Source organism: Trichechus manatus, unplaced genomic scaffold, assembly GCF_000243295.1.
Source record: "Trichechus manatus latirostris isolate Lorelei unplaced genomic scaffold, TriManLat1.0 scaffold00053, whole genome shotgun sequence".
In the NCBI taxonomy this organism is placed as follows: Eukaryota; Metazoa; Chordata; class Mammalia; order Sirenia; family Trichechidae; genus Trichechus; species Trichechus manatus.
Genome location: NW_004443989.1, coordinates 10,156,511 through 10,180,188, shown reverse-complemented (window position 1 = coordinate 10,180,188; position 23,678 = coordinate 10,156,511).

Genomic DNA, 23,678 nt, shown 5'->3' with positions numbered 1-23,678 from the left:
ATGTAATTGACTTGCAGAGGTCAGGTTCTGGGGAGAACTGGGGGACAGAGGTGATGTTCCACCTGGTGCATAAAATGCTGGACTCCTGCCACCTATGACTGTGCAAAGAGGGGACAATGAGATGGCATCCACTTATGAGGCTCCTGCCACACCTGCCCCTGCTGACCTGTCTCAGGCAGCTTTAGAATCACACAATTACTGTGAGGCTGCTTGTTTAACGTGAACCACAGCAATTACAACACCAGTGATGATGGTGATGATGATGATGATAGTGATGATGATGATGATGGTGATGGCAGCAGTCAGAAACTCCAAACAGGCTCCACAAAGCACAAGGGACATCTTCACAGCAAAGTTAATGCTGCAAGAGATTTAACCTTGACAACAAAACTCAACAACTTTCCTTGTGATTTATCTATGTTATACAGTTTTTTTTCCCCCTAAATAAGAAAACTGGCATGTGAATCTAGAAAGGGAACGTATACACTCGCCCCCTCCACCCCCTTCCTGTCTTTAATCAGCTCAACAGTCCACCCTTTGGAAAATTGTGATCCATTATCAAGTTTGTAGGATATTTTTATCCTACCTCTTCCTCTCCCAGCAGGGCTGTGTGATATGCACCTTGTTTAATAAACACATTTTTATTAATTTTACAGATTTTTTTTAAACAATTCTGAAAAGGTCTTGAGATCTGGGCAGAGTTTCAGAGCCAGAGTTGAACCAGTCCACCTAGACCATGGACCTAGCTAGCCATCTTCACTCAACACGCAAGCCACCACTTCCTTTCTCCTGGGCTGGGGCATTAATAACTCTCTTGCATGGAATTAGGAGGTGGCTTCACATTCCTTCTCAGCACAGGTATCTGGGATTCAGTACTGACTGGTGGAAGTTGGTGAGATGAATGATCTGTTCTCCCTGGAGATGCTGTATTCAAGGGTAATACCAGTTGTCCCCTCTTCAGACTCGACCCCTTCGCTTCCACTGATCCCACAGTGAAAGTATCAAGCTAATCACAGTGCACATCTATGTTATGAACACAGAAAACACAGAACCAGTTGACCATTTCGAGGGTTAGAACTCTGTACACGCTGCTCCCTGAATCTATCTGGGAAAATTACTAGTCAAAATCATGAGATGGGTTCCCTTACCCTTGGTCGTCAGGATGGGGAAGTCGATGGTATGGACAGGCGTGGAAGACCCTAGGTGTCCACTCTGCTGCAGTTCCCACCTGAGGAAATGCCTCTTCCAGCCCTGGCATCATTACACATCACTGTCTTCACTGTCCAAGCCTCCGCTGGAATGTAAGCATGATGAAGGCAGGGACTTCATCTATATTATTCCCTCCATGCCCACATTGCCTCGAACAGTGCTGACACATGAAAGATGCTCAATAAGTGTTTATTGAATCAATGAATGAGCGAGTGGTGCCTTCCGATTTCTGAGTCCCTGGGCAGGAATATGTGCACTAGACTGGAGGGACCCACCCTTGTGCCAATTCCTGGTGCATGGAGAGAACAGCAAGGACAGGAAGTCCTGACATGTATTTCCAACAAGAAATAGGTGTTATTTCTTTTAGTTATTTTTGGGACTAGGGGGAGCCCCTAGATCCTCACCACAGTGAACTACCCTTTTAGTGAAGATCCTAAAAAATCAAACCAAACCTGTTGCTGTGGAGTTGATTCTGACTCATGGCGACTCCACATGTGTCAGAGTAAAACTGTATTCCATAGGGTTTTCTTGGCTGTAATCTTAAGAAATAGATCGCCAGGCCTTTCTTCTGTGGCACTGCTGGGTGGATTTGAACTATCAACCTTTCAGTTAATAGCCAAGAGCAAACCATTTGCACCATCTAAAGGCCTCTTTAGTGAAGATACTGCTTTGGAAATCATGGTGCCCAATGACTAGTGAATTGTTTCACATCACGTTTGGAGCCTGCATTTATGAAGAGGAAAGATGAGGGGTTTGCAAGTAGACATAGCAGAGCCTGTGCCTGGGTCTGACTTACTTTCACGGCATGGATGAGTTTCCTGTGGCTGCTGTAACAAAGTGCCACAAAATTCGTGGCTTATAAAAACAGAAATTTATTCTCTCACAGATTTGGAGGCTGGGAGTCTGAATTCAGGGTGTTGGCAGGGCCATCTTCTCTCCATTGTCTCTAGAGGAGGATCCCTCCTTGTTGCTCTCTGTTTCTGGAGGCCCCAGGCATTCCTTGCAGCTGCAGCATAACTCTGTCCTCACATGGCTGTCTTTCCTCTGTCCGTCTCTCTGTGTCTCTTGTCCTTTTTTATAAGGACAGCAGTCAGATGGGATCAGGACCCACCCTACTCCAGTATGACCTCATGTTATTTCCAAAAAAGGTCTCACTCACAGGTACCAGGGGTTAGGACTGCAACATAAATTTTGGGGGGACATAATTCAATCCATAACACGGCATTTTCCTCCTCCCTTGGCTAAGGAGATGATGAGGTTGGAGCTCTGTTTCACAGCGCAGCCACACCAGATGAACCTCTTGGCATTCCTTCCCAGCTCAATCTGCTGGCACAGTCTCAGGATCTGGCTCCACCACAACCTGGAAAGGGGACAGGGTGCTCCATGTGCCTCTGAGGCAACAGGACAGGGATGCTAAGGACCAGAGTCTTCCAGGGGAAGAACATTCCCACCTTTGGGGGTGGACAAGTTTCTGGCTAATCAACAAGTGCACTAAACCCACTTTACAATCGACTTGGAATGGCTTTCCAAAAGGGCCTGAGAACCAGACTGGGTTTCCTTGGCTCATTTGGTGAATTCCAAAGCTGTGAACTTGTCTTTCTGAATGTTCCCTCAAGTGACAGGGGTTATCGTCTCTCAGTGAAGAGGATATGGCTGGCGAATCTCCTTCTCTCTAGACATGAACCCCGATGCCTTTGGAGAGGGGAATGCAGAGGGAGAATGGGTCTCCCCAGGAACCCTGATGAATGAAAACCATCTTTCCTACGCCCCCAATTCTACCACCATCCACATGGAGGAAGTGTCCCAATGGAGTGAGCCTTCTAGTTGTGGAATGAAGCTTTTGATGGGGAGATTTTTCTTGCTTTTAGAAAAGACAAGCCCCTCTTCTTCTCTCTCCCCCTTTAATCCAGATGTTATTGTTGATAGTTTCCGTCAAGTTCATGTGCAACAGAATGAAACCTTGCCCAGTACTGCGTCATCCTCATAATTCTTGGTCTGCTTGAGTCCGTTGTTGCAGCCACTGTGTATTTTGAGTGTCTTCCAACATAGGGGGGCTCATTTTCCAGCACTGTATTGGGCAATACTCTAACGATTCACAGGGTTTTCATTGACGAATTTTCTGATATAAACTGCCAGGCCGTTCTTCTTAGTTTGTCTTAGTCCCTCTGGATACATCCCTTTAAGAACATGGTCAGCAAAGGCAGTGGAGAATCACACTCTAGCTGCTACGCTCGCAATGGGAAAAGTTGGGCCATAAGTATGTTAGACAATTCAAACCAGTCATTTCTGAATGTCAAGGGGGGTCCCAATATGCAAATATCTCTCTTCTTCCTACGAAAGCCTAGATTTTATGCAGAGGGGTTATGTGTCCAGCTAAAGGCTATCCTTCTCAGCTCCACCACACTGCCATGTCCTCCATCAATACTGTCTTGGCAGGGGCTAAAGTAGCTTGCAAGTGACCCCATGGTGCTGAAAGTGGTACAGAAACATCTGTGGGTAAGAGTGTGGGCTGTGGATCTGGGTTCAGTTCAAATGCCAGTGCATCCAAGAAGTGGAACCTTGGAAAAGTTACTTACTCTCTCTGTACTTCCGTTTCTTCCCTGCCTGCAAAATGAGAGTAATAATAATTCCTCACATGGGGCTCCACCACCCATCTGTCAGTTTGTCGTACTGCGATGGCTTGTGTGTTGTTGGGATGCTGGAAGCTATGCCACTGGTATTTCAAATACCAGCAGGGTCAACCATGGTAGACAGGTTTCAGCAGAGCTTCCAGACTAAGACAGACTAAGAAGAAAGGCCTGGTGATCTACTGAAAATCAGCCAACGAAAACCCTATGGATCACAATAGAACATTGTCTGATATAGTGCTGGAAGTTGCCAAGTTATTATTATTACCATGATCATTATTAGGATTAACAACTTATTCTGCATCTACACCAGACAAGGGTTTCTAAGAGTTGGCAGTCAAATTATTTCTTTCCCTTCTGTAGTATTCCTCACTCTAAATTGAGGGAGATGTTAAAGAGAAGCCCATTTCCTGGCCCTGATCAGCTTGGGTCCCAGAAGGAAATGGTCTTGAAGTTGGTCTGGGAGGGAGGCTCAGCCGAAGGAAGCCATGAGGGGGACCAGCACTTGAAAGCCGTGCAGCACACTCCGGCCACCTGGAGTTGATGTATCTGTCTCAGTCCATGGCGTCCACCCTCCTGCCACCCGGGCTTTGCTTCACCATCCATCTCCTGAAATGCCTTCACCCTCTCTGCCATCATCCCTTGGTGTTAAACCAGATACGAGTGTCTCAAGCTGCTACTACACACCTAGACAGTGTCTCAATTCATCCTCATGATAAGTCTATGAAGTAGGTAGTATAACCGCATTCTACAGATGAGGAAAGTGAGGCTTAGAGAAGGGAAGTAATTTGCCCATGGTCACCCAACCAATATTCAGTAGGCACCCCCTGTCCGCTCTCTTACTGGCTCCTTGAAGCACTCAGCGTTCCTTGGAATCCAGTGTGCAACTCACTGGCCTAGCCATTCTCTTAGAGGCCTTTCCAGTCTGTGATGTGGCTGTTTTAAATGGCCTTGGCCATTTTTTATGGTCCAGAGATGGTAAGAAATGGGTGGATTTCAGCATGCCTGCACCCAGTAGGGCTCATGTGGGGCTTGGACAGCAAGCTGGAGATGCCTGGTCTTGCCCAGAGGCACACCCTCTCTGCCCAGTGAGACTGAGGTCTGAAGCTCCGATTAACAAACTGCCACAGGTGCTATGTGGAGCAAGTGTGTTTCAGGCAGCTGGTCAGAGCCTGGTGAGAACTTTCCGCTGAAACATCCAGAAGGGGCGACTTGGCTCGGGTCTCCATCGCGAGAGCAACAACAGGAAATGGAGCAGGGACTCTGCCGTCCTTGGCGTGGTATTTCCCTCTGGGTTCATATTGTTTCACTGATGGAATGAAAATGGGATGCATGATAAAATTACACTTGCTGAGTTAGCAGGTGAAAAGCCCACTGTTCACTTAAATGTATACGAGGGAGATCTTGGCCCTGCCGCCAATCCCTAACTTGCACAGGTATCTTCTGATTAGTAAATGTAGGTATGGAAGAATATTTGGCAGTTGTAGCTACCTGGTTCCAAACGTGAAGCTCATTTTCCCTAAATGAGAAGTCTTCATGGAGACTCACAGTGGAGCGGGACTCTATCTGTGACTATCATCTGATAAGTGATGATGGCCCGTCTTTCCCGGAGGAAGAGCACTTCCAAAGGTCCTTACCACGGCAGGGGTTCTGAGGACATACCAGCAAGGAGGAAGTGGGGTGGCACTCCTGGGCGTCTGGTATCCTTGAGTACCAGTGGAGGATGGGCAATGCCCAAACCAGAGACTTTGAATCAGGGTCACGGACAACCATGATGATGTCAAAGCCACCCAAAGTGTTGGAGATACGGGAGAAGACCCAAACGACACAGGCGTGAAAAGCAGTCAGACCAAACTTTCTGACTGTCTCCTAATTTAGCACAGTCCACCCTCTGAGAGTTGAGGGGCTGGGGTAGGTGGCATTCATCAGGATGGCTGTTTATATCAGGGCACTCCTTATCACACCTTTATGAGCCTACGAACCACCTGGGGAGCTCTTGGTAAACGTGAGTTCCAGCTCCTAGTCTCCAAGGTTCTGATGCCATTGATCTGGAAAGGGGTTCGAGAATCTAAATTTTAACAACATCCCTTGTGATTTTCATGTGGCTGCGAGGGACTCAGGGGAACTGTATCTTATCATCTTTTCACCCCTCAGTACAGGGCTCATCCCTCAGTAATTAAATCCACCTTGAGACCTTTTAAAAAATTCTCATGATGCTTTAATCTGGCATGGGGTCCACGCATCAGAATTTCTTAGAAGTCCTCCTCCCTCAAGGTGAGTCTAAGGTGCAGCCAGACCTGAAGACGACCATCCCAACATCTAGCACAGTGTCTATCACAGTTTTGTCAGTATTGTTGAGTGTCTACAGTATGCTTCATTTGATATTTAGTGAGTGCCTATTGTCTGCCAAGTACTGTTCCATGAGCAATGGCATCGGATGACAAGGATACCTGTCCCATCCTGAAGAAGCCCACAGTCCACTGGGTCAACAGGTGTGTGGTGCACCCAGGTAGAAGTACCGCTGAAGGGTGCACAAGGAGCCACAGGGCCACGAGGGTAGAGAGGACTGACGCTGTTGGAGTCGGGCAAGGCAAGAAATGCCTCCTGAAGGAGGTGGAATCCGAGCTGGGTTATAAAGAATGGCCCAGGCAAAGGCAAGGAAGGTCATCCCAGTCTGGTGGAACAGCCGTATGATGCCGAATCCTGGAATGGCATGGAGTATCTGGAGCTCTCAGCAGGTTGGTGTGGCTGGAGCAAGCAGTGTGAGGGCAGGGGTGATGGGAGCTGAGAAAGGAGTCAGCTCAGGAGTGTGAATGTTTAGATTTGCCTTGCCTTTGGAGGATTGGATTGTGATGAATTTCCCCCAACTGGAGCAGGAGGTTTGGGATGGAAGCACAAGGCCCATTGTGGCGACCTGGTAGACTTGGTCCTCACGACCTCCCAGTTAGGAAAGCATAACCCTATGGGTCTAGCTCTTTTAGAAAGCCTCGGCTCTCATTCTTTGCTATCAGCTTTTGGTGCTAGGATTCTTCTAGAACCCCAGTGTCTTGCCCCTTCTAGGAATGAGCAGAAAGAGACAGCGTGGGAGAGGGACTGGCTGCTGGGAGAGTTCATTTCTAGCCCTGTTTCTGCCACTCATTCACGGGTCGTCTTAGCGGAGTCCCTTCCCCTCGCTGTGCCTACAGGTGAAGCTGGGCAGAAAATCAAAAACACCCTTCTAGCTTTTACTGTAAACTGGAAGTTCATCTCTTGGTAAATCAGCATGGCTGATGGAGGCAACACAGCGAGAAAGAACAACTGGAGACCCACATCCAATGTCCATGCCTAGGTCTTCTCCTAAATGCCTTCCTCCCCTTCCCAGCCCAGCTGTGCAAAATTCCCACCCAGCCCATCCACAGACAAGCCCAGAATGCCACAAAGCAAGCCCTGGCCCCTTCCTGTCAGGGCGAATTCCATCCGTCACCTCCACAGCTTCCTGCTAAGAGAGCTCCGCGGGCCACCGATCCCTGAAGAGAAATCAGTTTATTCAGCAATGTTTCGGAAATTAAAACCAGGGCTGAGCTCTTGTCTTCGAGGAGTCTGATGGGAAAAGTCAGACATGAAAGAAGGCACTTGGATGTCTTGGGTGTGTGAGTTCTTGGGGGGGCCAGCGTAGGAAGGAACAGCCGGGCTGCACCTTCCTCATCTCCTCCTCACCTGAACCCTAAGTGGCAGAGAGGGGGAAGCTGGGCAGTGCCCCGTCCTTCAGTTGAACGATGAGCATGGAAGAAGGTCAGGCCCTTTCTCAGATGAGGCAGGACTGCTCAGTGGCTGGAACTCTAGACCCAGGTGCAGTAAGACCTGGGTTTCAAATCCACTGTGGTGGAAAACCCTGGACCTTCATCCCTCTAAGCCTTCTCTTCCTCGTCAGCATATCCTGTGATAACAGGTCACCTCATGCTTAAAATCCATCCATGGCTTTCCACTATTCTGTGGACAAATACAAACTTCTTACTGGGGTCTCCAGATTCCAGTGTGATCTACACATTCAGGGGCATGGAGTGGTCAGCACAATGGTGGGGTTATCATTATGACTATGGCTGGGATGATGTTGCTGAGAAGATGGAACGTAGCCTATCTTGCCCACCCTAAACATGGAACCCAAACAGAGCTGAGAGGTTCAAACGGCATCCAGCTTCCTTTGTTTGCATCCCTGCATCCAGCCCTATCTGAATTCAACAACTGGATTCTTCAGTTAGGCAAACCAATAAACTCCTTTTCTTGCTAGGCTAGTTGCCATCATTTGCAATTGTCATGCAAATAATGAAATGAAGAGAAAAGAAATACGGAATGTGTTCTCATCTGACTTGGCAGCCTGAAGCCACAGAGGGTGTGTGGTCCCAGGTCTGTTTGTCACAGACGCATCCCCTGCCCGCCTCCTGCTCTGTTTTGTATGTCAGGCTGGCTGGACCCCATTTACAGCCAGAATGCTCCTTAGAAGTGCAGATGGTGAGACTTCGGCTTGCTTACTTTGGGCACGTTATCATGAAAGACCAATTGCTAGAAAAGGACATCACGGCTGGTAAATAGGAGGGCCAGCAAAATGAGGGAAACCCTCAATGAGATGGGCTGACACAATGGCCGCAACAATGGACTCAAATGTACCAACGATCATGAAGATGGCGTAGGACCGGGCAACGTTTTGTTCTGTTGTACATGGTGTCGCCATGACTCAGAGCCGACTCGACAACAGCAACTAACAACAAAACAACGAACCCCCACAGGCTGCAATTCCCAGGCTCTTGTATAGCTGACTTTCAGATGAGTCAGCCAAACAGTGGACAATCAAGGTCCCCAGGGGGCACAAACGGTTAATGCACTTGGCTGCTAACTGAGAGGCTGGCAGTTCAAATCCACCCAGTGGCACCGAACATGAAAGGCCTAGAGATCTACATCCGTGAAGATTACAGCAAAGAAAACCCTATGGGGCAGTTCTATTCTGTGACACATGGGATCGCCATGAGTCAGAATCAATTCAACGGCACCAGGGTTAACAGGTACAGTGGATGTCAGAGGCAGGGGGAAGGGAAAAGCTGGGATACCTCTTCTTCTCCTTCTCTGCATTGGGCAGCGTCCCCAGCTATGGCGTCTCCCCTGTGGCACCTGCTCCCTCCAAGCAGGCCTGCGTGATTCCTGCTTCTGTGGGTGACCCCAGGCCTAGGTTCGGGTGACACCACCTCTGCCGCCACCCTCCAGCCCCGCCCAGGTAGAGGCTTTGAGTTCCTTCTCCTCTCTGGGCTGCCTCTCTGTCCCCTGATTGCCTTCTTAACTCTTCCATCACCGGTGTGGCCAATCCCCTGTATTAAATTCTCTCTGTTTTAAGAGTGTTTCCCACTTTCCTGTCGGGGCCCTAATGGACACAGATGTATCATAGAACATTCAGGGAACACAGGCACATTCAGGGAACTCAAATAAACTCCGAGTTATGAGATGAAGGGCCGAGTGGTAAGGCTGGAGGCTGGAGAGGTAGGCGGGGACTAGATCAGGCAGGGTTTAGAAACCACATGAAAGAGTTTTGATGCGATCTTGAGGGCACTGGAAGGCCCCTGGTGCCCTTCAGGAAGGGTTAGGGGGTGGTGTGCCATGATCAGACCGTCCCCAGTAGGGGAGACTTGAGACACAGTAACACACCCTGAAATGAGGACTTGACTTCCACAGGCCAACACGTGCCCATGGAACTACAGAAACGTGACCAGAAACTTCCGGTGAGTTCCCAGTCACCAACTTGCACGTTTCAAAGGCCGATCTTACAAGAAAACTCTTTGGAGGCTCTTCTAGCTCCTCAAGTAAAACGGAACACTGTCTTAGGATTTGGGTGTAGGGGGAGGGAACTCCAGGCGGCGGAGGGGGCTGGGGGCTTCGTAAAGCCAGCAACAAAGAGCCCAGTGACCCAGCAGAGCCTGAAGCAGCCCAGACATGAAAGGAACATAGCTGGAAAAATTAAGTCAATGTTTGCTTTGGGAACCAGTCTGACGGCTCTTAATCCCGTGGGCGTTTGTGAATTCCAGCTCACGGGACGTCCTTAGCCCTCGGCTGGACCACAAAGCGCCGTTTGTGAGGGCTCCATCCAGACCTTGGAGGTACTGCGCCCAGGACAAGCCGCTCCTGGCAGTGCAGAGCGAGCAGCCTGGCCCTGCTGCTTGGGGACTGTGTGCTTCTTCCTCACGGCCTGCTCTAAGGCTGCTGTTTGTTGACTTTTCCTCCTTTCCCACCTTTATGTTCCCTTTAGAAAGATGAAAGGAAGGTCGAAGTCACTAAGCCCCAGAGCTGAAAATACTGGGAGGGTCTGTTCCTTAAAAATGCATCAGTTCAATTGAGTAGACGAGGAAAAGGAGGCCTGTCACTTCAGGCAAGAGGGTCTGGGGCAGTGAGCCCAGGGACAACATGAAGGAATGAGAAACAGAGGCAGTGACCCCTTCTCCTCCATGAAATGTGCTAAATGAAATCACAGCACACACATGCACACACACGGGCACACGTGAACACATACACAGGCACACACGCACACACACAGGCACACATGTGCACACACATGCACACAAGCACACACAGGCACACGCTTCACTTACCAGAATGTGATTATATGTACTTGAAAAAAACATTGTTTTTTAATTTCTTCCACCCTTCCTGCTGTTTAAATTAGATCAGCCCCAGAGAAAGAGTACCCAGGGCCAAAATTCACAGAGAAACAAAAGAAGTCAGTTCTTAGGTTTTTTAGTTTCCTAGGGCCCAAGTCCTGCCATTAAGGCGCAAGCTAAATGATTTTCAAGGGTACTGTTGATCACTAAGAAGAACTGATACATTTGAACTGCGGTGTTGGTGAAGAATACTGTCTATACCATGGACTGCCAGAAGAACCAACAAATCAGTCTCAGAAGAAATACAATTAGAATGTTCCTTAGGAGCAAAGACGGTGGGACTCTGGCTCACTTACTTTGGACACGTCATCAGGAAAGATCAGTCGCTAGAGAGGGACTATCATGTTTGGCAAAAACAAAGAGATCTTCCATGTGGTGGATTGACATGGCGGCTGCAACAATGGACTCAAACACACCAGCAATCATGAAGATGGCACAGGACCAGGCAACATTTTCATTCTGATGTACACAGGGTCGCCATGAGTCAGAGCCGACTTGGCGACAACTAACAACAGTTGATCGTATGTAGTTTTTGCACAGTGCACTGACTTTGTAAGTATACTGATACATGTACACCGTCTGCGAAACCAGCACCCATGCGGTCCGCTCTCAAAGCAATGTCATCATCAAAGCAGAGCCCAGCAACCAGAGGGAAATTTAAAAATAACCCACATCTATAGAGGGCATGCATGGGCCAAAGCAACCTATTCTTAAATTTTCCTTTTGCTATTCCATCCATTTCTCTCACACATCACAGTTGCTCCTACACAGCTTTCCTAAAACAGCAACATGACACCCTGTCTTTTCCCTTTGTGACCCATCAGAAAGCCCAAAATGACAGTGTGAAAGTCAGGATCCTTCTCTGACGGTAAAGTGAGCTGCAAAAGAACCTTCTTTAGCGGGCATGTGGGGCGTGGGCTACTGGGCATTAGTAATTATTATCCTGTATGTTGTATCCAAGGAGCTCTGGTGGTGCAGTGGTTAAAGCACTCAGCTGTTAACCAAATGGTCGGCCATTCAAATCCACTAGCTGCTCCACAGAAATGTGGCAGTCTGCTTCTGTGAAGATTTACAGCCTTGGAAACCTATGAGGTAGTTCTACTCTGTCCTAAAGGGCCTCTATGAGTCAGAATTGACTCAAGGGCAGTGGGTATGGTTTTGGAGGTTATGTTATATTCATTGCTGTTACTGAAAAGAGGGCATGGGTAATGTCAAGAGACACCTGCTCAGTTTTTTTTTCCTAAACCCAGTTCTGGCCAGGTCACTCCCCTACTCAACCACCATCAATGGTTGGGCTTCTACCTAACTCTTGGCTCTAATATCCCGTCTCGACCCTCGGGTCTCTCCACACTCCAGCCAAGCACTTTCGCTCACGCTCATGGGTCACCCACAACCCCAGAACTCATTCCAACCCTTCCAAGCATCTGCCAGGTCAGACTCAACCCCTACTGCAACGTTCCATCCCACAAGGCCCCCCAGAGGCCCAGTAGAGCCCTCATCCCAGCTTCTGAATGCCTTCTGAGACACGGAGGCCTTCCTCTGGGTATTTGGATACATCTCTGTGAGGGTCTTGGGCTGCTGCAACAAAGGGCCACAAACCGGGCAGCTTAAAACCACAGATATTTATCCTCTCACGGTTCTGGAGGCCAGAAGTCTGAAATCAGGGTGTTGGCAGGGCCGCACTCCTTCTGAAGCCTCTGGGGGAGGATCCGTCCTTGTCTCTTCCAGCTTCTGGTGTTGCCGGCAATCTGACATTCCTTGGCAGCTGGGAGGAGGAGCATCAGAGCTACCCCCATCAACGGGGGTGCAGAAGGGCCAGAAGGGTTGAGGGAAACCATTTGCAGAATAGTCAGAAACTCCCCAAAGCTCCTCTCTAGCCCTGACTAACCACTTAGGGATCAGAAGAGTTGGGGCCCAAGGGAAGAAAATGGTAGGCCCCTACCCTGGAGGAGGCCCACGTCCCGTTAAGAAGCCAAAGCCACACAGAAATACAGCACCCCCTCTCTCTGTTCCCATGTCTGAAACAGGGCCCCCAGGGGTGGGAGGGAGACAGGATCCTAACGCTTTACATTCCAGGATGTGTTGGGTGCCGTGGAGGCAATTCTGACTCATGGTGACTCCATGTTACAGAGTAGAACTGCCTCATAGGGTTTCCCAGGCTGTCATCTTTTCAGGAAGCAGCCCTGGTGGCACAGTGGTTAATTTGCTTTCATAAAGATTTACAGCCTAGGAAACTCTATGAGGCAGTTCTACTCTGTCCGACAGAGTCTCTATGAGCCAGAATTGACTTGGTGGCAATGGGTAATCTTTACAGGAGCAGATCGCCAGGTCTTTCTTCCACAGAGCTGCTGTGTTTGAACTGCTGAGTTAGGAGCTGAGTGCTTAACTGTTGCGCCACCAGGGCTCCCAGGATATTGCTTGGATTATTTTTAATAAGAAATATGATTGTTATCGTAGGAAAAACAAAGTCATGGCTATGAAGGTGACCAGGTTGAACAAAATCCTTCCCTTTCCAATATCCGAGGCTCCCTGATGGACAGCCTGATGTGCAGTCCTGCTGAGAGAAGCAGGGAAGCTGGAGGCAAGGCTGCTTTCACACTCACCCTACTGTTAGCTCTGACCCTTTCTCCTACCTGTGCCAAGAGAAAGAAACCAGGACGCTGTGGTTTGGAAATGGGTTCCTTATTTATGCAGGAGTAACTCTGAGAGGTTTAAGTCAACCTCCCCTCTTTCAAAATTTCATTCCGATAAAATATCTTGACCTGCTGTCTCTCCACAGTCTCTGCCCCGTCTCTGTTGGGCTCATCAAAGTGGCAGGTGCCGGGTGGCAGTTCCACATCTGGGTTTTCCTTCCCTTCTCACTATCCCATTTTCCTGCCCCAGTGGTCGCTATCTGAACCCTCACACACTGTCCTAGTCATTCTTGTTTTCTAATCAAAGTTGTTTGGGCTCCTTAAACTACTCCACCCCATACAGAAACCGCAGTTTGAAATTGATGCCATATTTTTTAATCAGTGGAAATATTGCTGAATACGACATGAGGAGATCAGGGTCAAGTCCCAGCTTGGCCGTGTGTGAAGTGGATAACCTTGGACAGGTTTTCAACCTTTCTGTATAGGGTCTCCCCACTTTCTGCCCTCTGTTAATGGTCTGGGGGAGGGAACATGGTCACCTGGAGTTCAAAGCCACTAACAAAAGCAGTCTATTACAAACCTACATGTATTTCAAGTTAGGGAGTTCGTCTTGGAAATCCATACCCATTTTGTACTCTGATAATCCACTGCTGTGACAGTGACATTATTTGCCTACTCAGTATCCATTTTCCTCTTCTTCTTCACTTATACCAAACCAAAAACAAAACTCACTGCCACTGAGTCGATTCTGACTCATAGAGACCTTACAGGACAGAGCAGAACTTCCCCATAGAATTTCCAAGGCTGTAAATCTTTATGGAAGCAGACTGCCACATCTTTCTCCCTCGGAGCAGCTGGTGGGTTCAAACCGCTGACCTTTCAGTTAGCCGCCGAGTGCTTAACCATTGCACCACCAGGAATCCTTTTTCTTCCTTTGTAGAATCATTTAATTATTGGGTGCTTCAATAATTAATCACTTAATAAAGAATCACTTAATAATCACTTAATAATTGCCGAAAAACTGTACTTCCAGAGGGTTTGTGTTGGCTTCCACGAAAGCTCTGTAAAGTGAACCTGGCAGTCCTCTCTTACCCTTTCTCCTTCTTCCTGCCTGGATGTGATAACTAAAGCTTCAGCAGCCGTTCTGTGCCAATGGGGCAATCTCTAACTGTAGTCACATGTTAAGGATGTTGGAGCAAAAAGATAAAAGAACGTGGATATTGGTGATATCATGGCACTACAATACCAACCCATGGACTTCCTTTATGTGAAGAAAGAAGCAAGTACCAATTTATGCCAGCCACTCTTACTCTAGGTCTCTGTGACAAGTGGTCTAATGCAATCCTAACCGAGAAGATCAGTTATGATATTGTTTTGATGTAAAAGTAATATTGGCACCAACTCGCCATGGAGTAAACCGATGCTCTGGAAATATGTGCCCTCTCTCTCCTGAGCATCCTGTCCCCTGCCATGTCCCTTCCCAGCACGTGTGCCCCTGAGTGAGAAGCCAGGTTAAGGTGGGAACCAGCAGACTGACATTCCCCGCCCCCCCATTCAGCATCCTCCGTGTCTTACTGCCACGCTGTTGACAGAATGAGCATCCCTGAAGGATCACCTGAATGCCAGCCCCAAATGTGATCTTTCCCCAGCTCAGGTCAGCTCCCTGGCTGAGTGGATGGAGGCAGCATGGTTCCCACCTCTGCTTAGCTGCTGATAGGCTGTGACCTGTACAAGCTCTTGGACCCTTGGGCATCTTTGCCTTCCTGTGCACGTGGAGAGGGCTGCACAGATGACCTGAGTTCATAAGGAACCATGTAGTGGCGTGGTGATGAACCAGGCTTTCTGGTCACATAGAGCTGAGTTCTGATGCTGACAGTATTATTCACTTGTTGTTTGAATTTGGAGAAGTCACTTAACGTCTCTAGTTTCTGCATCTGCAAAATTTCACTGTGATTTCTATATCCGTAAAATTTCTCTCTGGCTTTTGTACCCATAAAATGGGGACAATAAAGGCACCCGCCTCCAACACTGGGGGGTTGACAGAGATAATTCGTGCAGAGTGCTTTAGTGGAGTATCTTCAAATGCAGAAAATGCACTCGTAAAACATTCACTGTTGCTGTTATTTTTTATAGTTATTTTACTTTTTTTTTTGGCATTCAGTGAGAGTTTTGGCTGCTAACCAAAAGGTCAGCAGTTCGAATCCACCAGCCGCTCCTTGGAAACCCTATGGGGCAGCTCTACTCTGTCTTATAGGGTCGCTATGAGTCGGAATCGACTTGACTGCAACGGGTTTGGTTTTTTGGTTTTACTGTTGCTTTTGTACTTTTGAAACTATTCTACGTGTAAGTACATTTTTATTCTATTAGGAACCAAGATTTCCAAGTTAACAAGATGAGAAAAAAGCCATATAATGTTAACTGTGAATTGAAACTATCAATATAAACTCATGATACATTTTTTTAAGTTAACAAATATTTATTTTGTGCTTATTATATGTATAAGGGACAGGGGATACAACAATGAATAATAAGATATAGTCTCTAATATCATAGAATCTGGTGGCATAGCGGTTAAGAGTTACGGCTGCTAACCAAGAAGTCGGCAGTTTGAATCCACCAGGTGGCCCTTGGAAACCCTATGGGGCAGTTCTAGTCTGTCCTATAGGGTCGCTACGAGTCGGGAATTGACTCAACGGCAATGGGTTTGGTTTTTTTTTTTTTTTTTGGTTTATCATTGAATCTATCATACTAGAACTGACTCCACGGCAATAAGTATCATAAAATTTATATGAGGTTACATATAGTAAATAATTGCACAAGTAATTACAGTGGAATTAAATCTAGCAATTCTCCAAGAGTTTACACCACTCAACACATCAAGTTCCTGAGCCTGAAATTCAGCCTTATTGTTAAGCCAACATATTCAGTGCTGAAAGGGAGGGAAACTTGTGTTATTTTACTTTTTAATGAGCCGTTATGCCAGCTCCATCAGGTTTAAATGACAAGAGCAAATCAGGGCCGCACCTAATCTACCCATTCAACTCTGAAGGATTTCAGGTCACAGTTAGTGGCAAGTGTCAGATCATCGTTGGATCTAAATCGGCTGATTGGGAGCCCAAGCTGACTTCATCCTGGCCACTTATCGAACAGACAGATCAGCCAACAGGTCAAAAGTTTCAAATCTCCCCAGATTCCTCCAGCCTTAGGGTTGGATTCTACCACAGAATGAAACTTATCCAAAGGCATCCGTATTTTCCATAGGACTTGCCAGCAGAGGCAAGGCAGAAAGAGTGGCTGGAAATGCTTGTTCCAACCCCAGCTTTGCTGTTCTTGAAACTGGTCCCTTATCTTTCATTTCTCTTCGCCTGTCTGCAGGGGAGAAATGAAAATATTCCCTGCTTTCAACCCGTTTTCACCTCTCTGAGATTAGGAACTACCTGTGAAGTGATGAGGGTCTCCCGGGTGGCCACTAGGGCAGCTAGCTCTTTGGAGGCCAGTAAGGAAACAGGCAGAGGCCGTGACTGTTCAGTGGTAGGATTCTTGCTTTCCATGAGGGAGATCCGGGTTCGATTCCTCACCAATGCACCTCCTGTGCAGCCACTACCCATCTGTCAGTGGAGGTGTGCGTGTTGCTATGATACTAAACAGGTTTCAGTGGAGCTTCCAGACTAAGAAAGACCGGGAAGAAAGTCCTGGCAATCCACTTCCAAAAATCAGACAATGCCCTATGAATCACAATGGTCTGATCGCCAACCAATCACAAGGATGGCACAGGAATGGGCAGCATTGTTCTGTTGTGCATGGGGTTGCCATGAGTGGGGGACAACTCAATGGCAGCTAACAACAGCAGCAGCATGGAAATAAGCGATTGCCTTTCTATGGCGAGCAGAGATGGGTCATGGGTATGGGCACATTTGTATTCAACACTCACCGAGCTTCTCCTAAAAAGTCCTTGACAAATAGATCACCTTTAAATGGAACAATCTTCAAATAAATGAGTGGTGACCTAAAGAATTAACACTATTAAGAAATGGGAAACCCATCAACCTCTGAGTAATGGGTTGTTCTTTTTTTTGCTTCATGTATGAGTTGAATCTATGTGAAATTCTTTCCCCAAATTATAAATAGAAACCAATGTGCTGTTCAATTGGACTTTTTTTTTTTTTTAATGAGATTTTTCCCACAGACAAAGGGATTTTCACTTGCAGGAGAAATGACTGCCAAAGGCAAGAAATTTTTAAGATGGACGTGGAGATTCTACTCAAGTGGCCAGGAACATTCCAGACTGAGCCAAAGATCTGAGACACGCACAGAATTTGCCGTGATGGGCTGCCTTTGGCCCGACACCTTCTGCTCTTTTCCCTCTTGATGACTTGGCTGAGTGGACAACACCTGAATCACCTATGTATACCCCCAAGAGACTTGAAAACAGTGATGCAAACAGACACGCACTCACCAGTGTTCACAGCAGCACTGTTCACAACAGCCAGGAGGTGGAAACAACCCAAGTATCCATCCACAGGTGATGGATAAACAAAATGTGGTCTGTCCACACAATGAAATATTAGTCAGTCATAAAAACAAATGAAGTTCTAATACATGCTATGACATGGATGAACCTCGAAAACATTATGCTGAGTGAAATCAGTCACAAAAGGCCACATATTGTATGACTGCACTTATATGAAATATGTAGAATAGGCAATTGTATAGACAGCAAAGTTTAATAGTGGTTACCAGGGACAGGAAGGAGGGGTACGGGAGAGGCATTGTTTAGGAAGCAGAGTTTCTTTTTATAGTGATAGAAAATTTGGCAACAGATATTGGTGATGGTTGCACAACATGATTGATATAAGTGGTGTCACTGAATTGTACGCATGAAAAATGCTGAATTGGCAAATGTTATCTATATTTTTACAATAATAAAAAAATGTAAAAAAAAAAACCCAAAAACGAAAGGAACATACCCTGGGCCAGGGGTTCGAGAAGCAATTGCAACCCGTTCCCCATGACTAGCCAGGTGACTGGAGAAGACTGTCCCTGCACATCTGATATCAGTCTGTTCCTCTGGTGCTGACATGCTAAATTGGCAGCGAAATCGGCCTTTGCACTCCTAGTCTGAATACTGCAAGATCTGCAGGAGGCGGGGGGTGGGGATGGGGGGAAGAGAAAAGAGCTGCCTCCTGAGGCCTCATGGGGAAGTCAGGGTCAGAAGGAGAAGGAGAAAAGAAGGGGTACCTGGGGCTGGAGAAGAACAGAGAGCCACAGGGCAGAGAAAACAGACAAATCTAGACTAAAGAGCAGCAATTTATTGGGATCTGCTTGGAGGTTAAGGTCTACCCAGAGGCGCCTCGAAAGAAAGGCCTGGAAATCTACTTGTGAAAAAATCAGCCGCTGAAAACCCTATGGAGCACAGTTCTACTCTGACACATGGGGTTGCCATGATTCGAGGTTGGATCCATGGCAACTGGTTTTGGTTCTCTCCTATGAAATGGAAAACTGACACCTACTTGACAGAGTATTCGTGACAACTTTGTGAACTAATACAGAGAAAGACCTTCATAAACTCTAAAGCACAGACGAAAGGTACTATTATTATTACTTTTATTATTCCAAACAATGAAAAACATGGTACTTTGAAATGTGAAAGGAATGATGACTGGGGTGTCTCAAGACAGCCTTTTAGGAGCCGCAACAGTGAGTCCAGATGGAAACATTTGAAAACCAACTCTGTGTTCATCTTATGAATAGAGTCTGAGGTTCCTAAGAAAAACCAAATTTCCAACCAAGGCTTTGCTCCCCAAACTTCCCAGTGATTTGGGCAAGACACATAAGCTCTCCCTTGGCGTATGAGGAGGTCTGTAGGTTGCAAACAGTTTGGTCTTGACTACTAACCTAAAGGTTGGTGGTTGGAACCCACCCCGTGGCACCACAGAAGAGAGTCCTGGCGATCTGCGTCTGTGCAGATTACAGCCAGGAAAACCCTATGGAGCACAGCTCTACTCTGTCACACACGGGGTCGCCATGAGAGGGAATTGACTCAATGGCAATGGATTTGTTTTGTTCTGTTTTTTGGTTTGGCACATGAGATGCTTTTGCAGTCAGTCATTGCCACAGTCTGTCTGGCTGTGGTATGTAATGGCTTCCAGCTCAGGAAGCCACTGTATCCCGCATCCCACACACCCCCACCACCACCCCTCGCCCTTGCTGAGCCTCCTCCCTTCTCTAAAGCACCTGAGCTCACCTCTTCCCCAGAGCTACCCTACTTAAGCCAGCACTTGCCACGCTATGGACAAAATGCTGACCCGGCCCCTGCACCCGGGGCAGCCCCACATAATGAAAAGTACACGTCTTAAGTGGGGCATCTTCGTTGTGGAAGCTCTGCCAAGGCCCGTCAAAGGAGCTCCTTCTTCTCTGACCCTTTGCCCTGCTTCAAATGAGCTTTTAAATCCTTTAAAAAACATGCGGTTTCACTTTCAACTGTATCTGAGCTTAGAGTGTGTTATTTTGGCTCTAGGACAGGGCGTGGGGTGGGAGGCAACGGTTTCACAGAGTCGAGCCCAGGAATATTAATGAGCGAACCTCGTGCAAACACTTGCAAAGGCTCCCGCGACTGTGGGTTTGCAAACCTGGAGCCTCGCCGCCCAGACTATTTGCATATCAGTCTTACCCCAGATGACCTCGGATGTGTCTGAAATTATAAAAGTCCACTCCTGGCCCAGGCGGCAGATCCAGGTTTCTGGGCTCAAATCTTACACAGTTTAGAGCTCCCTCTTTGAGAAAAAGAATATGGAACTACAAATATATAATGAATTACAAAAGTGAATATTCCAAAAACCACAAGAGATGGCAGATTTTCAAAAGCTGACAAATATCACAAGCATTGCTAAATCTACAAATTAACATCATATTTTTGCTAATGACCTGCCTGACACACATCTAGAGTACTTTTTTTTCCCCCATATGTTTTTTGGCTGCTTATTCTTGGTCTCTTTTTCATAAGATAACAATTTCATAACATCATTTTCTACAGAGAGAAAAGGAAGGAGCTCAATCTTTGGCATCTCTGGTTATAATTTGTGTTTGTTGGTAAAAACAAACAAACAAACCCATTGTCATCGAGTCAATTCCAATTCATAGTGACCCTATAGGACGGGAGATCTGCCCCATAGAGTTTCCGTGGAGCAGCTGGTAGATTTGAACCGCTGACGTTTTGGTTAGCAGCCGTAGCACTTAACCACTATACCACCAGTTGACAGTTTAAGAAAAAAGTCTTTTATCTTCACAATGACATAATTATGCTTCTGCAGGTCCTGAGATCCCCACTGAAACTGTTGTGAAAATGTTTAAGACTGTTGTCAAATTTGGGAAAACTTCTATTGAGTTTCTTTCCCGTATGAGCTGTAAGATTTCAGAGCAGTTCACATTTTCTTGTACCATAAATAAAATGAAATAAATACTCTTTGAACTGATAATATTCCATCTGTCAATCACGTTTTTATTTGTGTATTTTTATTCAAATTTCCTTGATGTCAGCTGTTTTGTGTCAAATATTTGGTGCAAAATTTAAACATTTTTGCAGTGTGTTATGCCATTCCCTTCCCTCCTTTAGATTATCAAACCATCCAAGCGCTTATTCGTTAAAAAGCTTCTATTTGAAATTCACCTCTTCTTAATTAATTAATGCATTTGCTATTATCTGGACATTTTCAGTTATAATTCACTCCTCGATGTCAAAATGCTCGTTTCATATCTCATGTTTATCTCTCTTGTTTCATAGTCCATTCATTTTTTATCTCAATTTATCACTCAATTCTTAAACAAATGAATTTAAAGATGACAAAGGAAGTACCCTTCAGATATTCCAAATTAGAAGTCTGTAATTTCTCACTTGTTTTATTGAAATATTCCAAAATGTCTTTCCAAATTCCAATTAAAATGACATACTTAAACTTTATCAACTATGCCATTCCACACGAAAAAATGATTTAAAAAAAAAAGGTATGGTACAGTTATAATTGGAGTCCCTGGGTAGCACAAACAGTTAAGCACTCAACTACTAGCCAACAGGTTGGTGGGTCAAACTCACCCAGAGGAGCCTCAGAAGACAGACCCAGCAATCTGCTTTCAAAAAGTCACAGCCTTGAAAACCCTGTGGCGCACAGGTCTACTCTTCACACGCGGGGTCGCCGTGAGTCAGAATCAATTTGACAGCAACTAACAACAACACTTATAATTGTATACTTGCATTATCAACTATGCATTATTTGACTCTGAGTCAAAGAGAATTGAATCCTCCATTTACAGCCATGTACCTCTGTGTGGAGGAATTTTCCATAGACTAGCTTCTGGCTTCATGAACTCCAAACTTATGCCCCCTCTGCTACCCATGCTTTTCTCATGCAGAGCACCATGGGGCACATTTGTCTTACCTATACAACCTTTGGCTCTGTACCTTCATGTCATGATGCCAGGTGAATCAGCACTGGGGGCAGTATGAGTATCCTGGAAACCGTTCCTAAGCCAGGAGATTCACCAATATCCTGACTGTACCGGAAGGGACGGCTAACACATAACTATGTCCCTCAAAACCCAAACTACATGTACCAATTTCCCCTTCGCCAAATGCCAAGAATATCTGTGGCTGCTCCAACGCCATCCAACAGTGGTGACAGAGGTGAAGACAGCAGTCCTAACCAGTTGTAATTAAAATATCTCGCTTTCGCAAATTTTGCAAAATCACATGACCTTGGGAACACACTGGAAATGATCCATGCCAAGTTTGAGCCCTGAAGCTTAATCTGCATTAGCTTTATGATAAATATAGCTCTCCAAGACACATAGGTCCCTAGATCCCACAAAGGACACACCCAGGTACCCAATTGGCAAGGACGCTGGCCCCTAGGCCTGATTCCTGAGTCACAGGTCAAAGCCCTTGTTTATCCATTTACTTACTCTCCAATCTTCAAGTCACCTCTCTCCAGACCCACAGCCACTCTCCCGATTTGCACAGCCAGCATCTGTTACCTAACTTGCTGTGACAACTGTCTAGCAGGAGTCCCTGACATCAGACAAAGCCAGCCCCTCCGGAGTCCAGAGTCACCGCAGAGGGGACAATGGCACCCTTAGAGCTGGGAAGTGCTCAACTTACACAACAAACATGGCAGCTGGCTACCTCTCTCCCCAGTCCTTCCTCCCCACTGCAGCCAGAGTAACCTTTCTCTGCTGGAAACCGCTGCTCTCAGCATGAAGTCTAAGCTTTGTACCAGGGACTTCCAGCCTTTACCTGCTGTCCAGACTCATCACCCACCATGTGCTCCACTCACACACCAAGAGGCAGAGCTCCTACTTCTCCAAATGCTCTCCTGAACATGGTCTCCTCTGCCCTGCCTCAAACGCTCTTCCCCACCTCTGCAGTTGACCAACCCCTTCTCAGCTTTCATCTTTCAACTCACCCAGCACCTCCTCCAGGAAGCCTCCCTTGACCAGCCCACCCTGTTTTCATGTGCTTCCCTCAGAGATCTCTTATCAAAACTCTGTAATTTCCTCATTTCTTTCAGGCGTCCCCCATTCTCTTCCTGTGCAAGGCGCTGGAGAAGCAGATGAACAAGATGTGGGCCCTGCTCTCAAGGAGCTCCGGAAATAAAGGTGAAGACAGATTTATTCACAGCCAATCACAGAGATGGTGACAGTGCTAGGGGCAAAGAACAAGGCCTCGATGTTTCAGCCGCCCTCCAAGGAGCCCAAGAATTTCCTGAGTTGGAGAAGTAGGGGTCAGAGCAGGGGGATTCTGGAGGGGTGCGTGGGAGAGTAGACCGCCCGCTCAGGAGAGAGGGCTTGGGGCTCCTGCAGGGAGGGCAGGGAGGGGTTGGAGGGAGGGCAGAACGAGGCAGGAGGGAGGGGAGGCTGCTGGGTTGACTGGGGCCAGCTGGGACTTGATCCAGCCCACAATGGGCGCCATTGAAACATGTGAAAGGGAAGAGCAGGGTCCAATTTGCATTTTAGGAGGCTGTCCCGGCAGCCCGCAGGGTTGAAGAGGTGGTACTGGAGGCTGGGAGGCCTATCAGGACACTGTCAAAACAAGCAGGAGGATCCACAAAGCCCAAGTGAAATACAACCCCTCTCTTCAAACGTTTCTTCCGTTTTAAAAATTTTATCTTTTTTTATTTCGCCTTTTGCTGCTGCTCATTTTTATCCTTCTCCTGTTGTTCTATGTTTTCTCCCTTTGGCTTCTGGCCATTCTTTGCATACCTTGTTTTCAAATTTTTCTATTTCACTCTAAGGTTAAGGGCTGCGACCCTGCGGCTGGACAAAACTGGGTTCAAATCCCGGCACTGCTATTTGCTGAGTGACCGCGGTGAATTCTCGTCGGTGAAAGGAGAGGAGCACAGTCCCTCCCACACAGAGCCCTTGTGGAAAAGGAGGTCCACAGGAAAGCACTTACGAGAAAGCCTAGTACATGATAGCTATGAGCATTGTTACACGGCGCTGGGTGGCACACACAGGGTCGTCATGAGTCAGAATTGACTCAC